General features: G+C 38.4%; 1 pseudogene; it reads left to right on the top strand.

Annotated features, from left to right (window-relative positions):
• Nucleotides 1-2,706: 2,706 nt before the first annotated feature.
• LOC102826319 lies at nucleotides 2,707-2,933 on the top strand (annotated as a pseudogene).
• Nucleotides 2,934-5,479: the final 2,546 nt, after the last annotated feature.

Below are 5,479 nucleotides of genomic sequence, written 5' to 3'. Positions count from 1 at the left end.
GAGGAAAAAAGCATCATCTGATACAATTTGATAAACTGGACATCCACCTATAAATGCAGCAGCTCAAAAGTAGTTGGGAGTCTTATGATGACCTGATCAATTTCTTCTTTTGTTATGGGTCTATTCAAGTTTTCTACTTCACTGTGTGTAAGTTTAGGTAGGTTGTGTTTATATGAAAATGTATCCATCTCTTCTAAGTTTTCGAATTTGTTGGAGTACAGCTCTTCATAGTATTCTGTTATTATCCTTTTGATTTCCTTCAGTTCCGTTGTGACATCGCCCATGTGGTTTCTAATATGTGTTATTTGTGTCTTCTCCCTCTTTCCTTTTGTTAGGTTTGTCAATGGTCTGTCGATTTTGTTAATTGTTTCAAAGAACCAGCTTCTTGTCCTGATGATTGTTTCTATAGTGTTCCTTTTTTCTATCTCATTTGTTTCTGCTCTGATTTTTATTGTTTCTTTTCTTTTGTTTGCTGTAGGTTGCCTCTGTTGGTCTGTTTCTAATTGTTTTAGATGCTGTATTAATGTGTTAATTTTGGTTCCTTCGTCTTTTTCGATGTGTGCTTTTATTGCAATAAATTGTTATCTCAGCACCGTTTTGCCGTGTCCCACAGATTTTGCTATGTTGTGTTTTTGTTCTCATTTGTTTCTAGGAACTTTGTGAATTCACCTTTAGTTTCTTCTACTACCCAGTCGCTTTTCAGCAGGGTGTTATTCAGTTTCCATGTATTTGACTTAATTTCCTTGGTTTTCCTATTGTTGATTTCTAATTTGATAGCATTTTGGTCTGAGAAGATGCTTTGTAGTATTTTGATATTTATAAATTTATGGAGATTTGTTTTGAGGCATAAAACATGGTCTATTCTGGAGAATGTTCCATGTGCACTAGAAAATAATGTGTATTGTGTTGTTGTTGGGTTGAATGCTCTGTACATATCTATGATTTCCAGTTGACTGATTGTGTTGTTTAGTTCTTCTGTGTCTTTGTCAAATTTCTTTTTGGTTGTTCTATCCATTTTTGAAAGCAGTGTATTAAAATCACCCACTATTATTGTAGATTTATCTATTTCTTTCTTCAAATGTATTAGAGTTTGCTTTACATATTTTGGAGCACTTTCATTGGGAGCATAGATATTTTTTATGGTTATTTCATCTTGTTCAATTGTTCCTTTAATTATTACATAATGCCCATCTTTATCTATTATGCTGTTTTTAGCCTTAAAGTTTATTTTATCAGATATTAGTACTGCCACTCCTGTTTGTTTTTTGCTGCTATTAGCTTGGTATATATATATATTTCCATCCTTTGGCTTTTAATCTGTTTTTATCTCTGTGTGTGAGATGTGTCTCTTGCAGACAGCATATTGAAGGATCTTGTTTTCTTATCCATTCTGCCACTCTCTGTCTCTTAACAGGTGCATTTGTTAGGTTAACATTCAGTGTAAATTTTGAAAGGTATTGATTAATTGGTGCCTTTGTTTGTGTGTGTGTGGTATTGCTGCTTCCTTTGTTCTAAATGTCTTCATAAGTTCATGCTTTTTGTGTTCTTTTTTTGTGAGTTTCCTCATAGTTTTAATGTTTCCATGTTCTTCTTGGGTTTTCATTCTCTTGGTGTGTTGTGAAGTGTTAATTTTCTTTTAGATTCCTTGAAGTCCATAATCTTTTGTCTCCATTTTGAGTAGTCTATTTTATCCTGTAATTGTCCTGACCTTCACACAATCTGGATCTTTGTTCCTATTTGTTTACCTTCTTTTACATTGCAGTTATTTTGATCATACATTGACCTCCCAGATTCTCTGAGTTTGTTCTTATAGTTTTGTTCTGTTCTCAACTTTTCCTTTTGTTGACTTAATGCTGGGAGGTCTGCCACGTATGTCAATCTTTGATTATTGTCTGTTCTTGTGGAGTCTCAGTCCACAGAACTCCCTTTAGGATGTTTTTCATAGCATGGCTGGTTTTGGCAAAATCCCTTATCCTGGAATGCTTTGTTTATCCTGAAATGTTTTGATTACACCATCATATTTTATAGATAGCTTTGTTGGATAAAGGATTCTTGGTTGGCAATTTTTTTTTTTTTCTTTCAGGGTTTTATATATGTCTCCCCATTGCCTTCTTACTTGCATGGTTTCTGCTGAGAGATCCAAGCTTGTAAGCCCGTCTTTAGCCTATAACTGATTGGAATACCTCAAAGGGGTTCTACAACTTGCCCATTGAAATAAGCCTCTTGTGCAGGCTTTATAGTGTATATTACCTTAGGTGGAATACTGAGCCCCATCCAGAAACTTCTTGGTGGGACAGTCCCACTAGAAAGGACAAGCAGATCAGCCTGGAACAGCTAGAACAACAAAAGATACACCTTCAAAGAAACATCAGCAGGAAAAGCCCAAAACAAAAATGGCAGTATGATTGCCTATTACAAGAATAAGCAAGTTGTTTGTCGGGAATCTACCAAGGTAAACAATTGAGTACCTTCAGAACAAACCCCCCTCAAAGACTGAAACTCAGTGGTGGCAGGTGCGCACATGATGGCGGTGAGTGTGCGAGGCACGGGCTATTGTGCTGCGGGCTCACCTCTTTCTCTTCTTTGGTGGGTGGAGGAGGCTGAAGTGGTGCTGTGCGAGCTCCCCCCTTCCTGTGCCTCCAGCAACATCCCTCGACACTCTCGCGCTGCGTGGTCTCTCTGACGCAGGACTGTCCCAGCCGGGATATGGCTCTTGGGCAGCAGAAGATTCAGTCTCAGTAGAAAAATGCCAAAAAGCAAGCTGGACAAAAGAAGAAACAAGGACATGACCAAAAGGCTGCTGCCAAATCTGCTTTAATATATGCCTGCACTGTGTGTAGGACACAATGCCAGATCCTAAGACCTTTAAGCAGCACTTTCAGAGCAAACATCCCCAGACTCCACTTCCTCCAGAATTGGCTGTTCAAGCATAAAGTTGTTTACAGGTGAATTCATGACACCTTTGACTCTTCTGTCTCAGACCTTATGTAACAACCTACTGCTGCCTTTCTAACAAACTGTTGATCAGCAAAAATAAAGGGGCTACAGTAACACTCATTTTTATGCTGTTCCCTTTTGAGTTTCATGCAAAGACAATTCTGTGTAAATGTACAGTTGACTCTGATTTGGAAATCTGAAAATCAGTCCATTCTTGTTATAAATTTTTTTTTTTACAATTGTAATTTTATTGATGCTCATATTGTGTAAAATAACTCATTTAATAAAGTAGTACTTTGATTTTTAAAAAAAAGACTGAAACTCAAAGGGAGCACAGGGTGGATGGAACAAACAAGATGGTGGATGGGGTAGACGTGCAGTGAGGAGCTCTGTCAGCAACAACACAGAATACCAGACCAAGCAGGTTCAGGGGATTCTCCCAGAACTCTGAACCACATATAAAGGACTATTTAGAAGGTTGGAAGGCTTACAGCCAGATGAATTTGTAGCAGAAGCAAGAAATTCAGTGCTTTGTAATCCAAAGCTCTCAGTTGGGTCTGGAGCCACCATCATGGGCAAGACCAAGTCAGGGAAGGATCAGAGCAGCCACAGACACCTGAAAGAACCACCAAGATAAAGGAAAAAGAGGAAAAGGGAAGCCCATCTCCGGATCACATCTACATGGAGGCAATCATAAAGCACAATAAATAACAAAACACACACCCATCTAAGTATTCAGCTAACTCCTGAATATGTTAAAAAAACAGAAACAGATGACCATATCAGCACATGTCCAAAAAAATAAAGTGAGTGAGGCAAATGAACTAGAAGTAGATCTACACTCCATATTGGAAGATGGGCAGGCTTTGGAAATGCCTGAGAAGGAATTCAGAAAAATGATTATAAAATGTATCAACACACTTTCCAATGGAGTGGAGAAAAATAAAGAAGAAGTCAGGAAAGTGCTACAGGTACAATCAAATAAGATAGATACAGCATTAGAAACAATTCAAAACCTACAGCAAGAGGTCCAAATGATTAATAATAAATATCAGAAATGGACAATAGGACAGGCCAAAGGAGTAGAATTGAAGAGATGGAAGCCTGAACTAATGATCTTCAAGATAAATCTCTCAACACTACTAAGATAGAAGAGCAAGCAGAAAAAGGGGGGGGGGGGAATCTGAAGAAGGCCTAAGATTCATGTTGGACAACATGGAGAGGAATAAATAACTTAAGAATTATTGGCATTCCAGAACAGGAAGAATCATATAATTCTGCAGAGGAGATAGCTGAAGAGCTTCTGGAAGAAAATTTCCCTAACATCCTGAAAAGCAAAAAGATAAGCACTCAAAAAGCTCAACAAACCCCAGGAAAAATAGACATTAAAAGACAATTTCCAAGACATATAATAGTTAAGCTCTACAAAATCAAAGATAAGGACAGAATCCTGAAAACAGCTAAGGAAAAGAGAAGTGTAACATACAAAGACAAGCAAATCAGATTATGTTTGGATTTCTCAACAGAAATCATGCAGCCAGAAGGGAATGGGGACACATATATAAAAGCCTGAAAGGAAAAAAACAAAAACAAAACTGCCACCCAAAAATCCTCTACCCAGCAAAGCTGTCAATCAAATACGACTGTGTAATCAAAATATTCCAGAAAAAACAGAAGCTAAGGGATTTTTCCAAAACCAACCCTGCGATGAAAAACATCCTTAAGGGAGTTCTGTGAACTGAGAACAAAAAAGAACAGACAACAACTTGAGATTGATGTATGTGTCGGCATCAGCCTGAACTCAATTGACAAATGGAAGAGTAGAGAACAGAATAAAATTATAAGAACAGAGGCTCTGGGAGGTCAGTTTATGATCAAAACAATTACAATGTGAAAGAAGGTAAACACAAAGAAACAGAGATTCAGGTGGTAATAAGGTCACATAGAATACAGGATAAAATAGATTGCCTTAAATGGAGGGAAAAGTTAATGGAATATAAGGTATCCACAATGGTGGGGTTGGGATGGGGGATTTAGTTCAGGTGTTGGAGAGGGCAGTACAAGAACATGGAGGAGGTGGAAGAACAACATAGATAGGGGAACACAGACAAGTTTGCACAGCCTAAGTGGGACAGAGTTAAATAGTGATGCATGCTCAAACTTGGAACAACGGGGCTCTGTGATGCAGGGATCTAGGCATAATTTGAAAGGGAAAATAATAGTAGGATAATTGACTGTTTTATGAATATTGGTTCCCCTTGCCTACTATTGTAACATAGAAACTTGAGTGGGATAGAAAAGAATGTTGGGAAACATGATTACAGAAAACTTGTAAGCCTGTCTTCAGCCTCTTACTGATTGGAATACCTAAAAGGGTGCCGGGGTCTGGCCTCGGCAAGGGGGTGAGGACCCGAAGATGGGGTGTCCGGTGACGATGGCGAGAGAGAGATAGAGAGAGAGAAAACAGACACAGAGAAAACAGATACAAAGAAGACAGACACCCGGGCTTGATGCAAGCTGCCAGACAGAATGCTCAGTGGCT

Source organism: Chrysochloris asiatica, unplaced genomic scaffold, assembly GCF_000296735.1.
Source record: "Chrysochloris asiatica unplaced genomic scaffold, ChrAsi1.0 scaffold00239, whole genome shotgun sequence".
NCBI classification, from domain to species: Eukaryota; Metazoa; Chordata; class Mammalia; order Afrosoricida; family Chrysochloridae; genus Chrysochloris; species Chrysochloris asiatica.
This window is presented reverse-complemented; position numbering and strand designations above follow the sequence as displayed.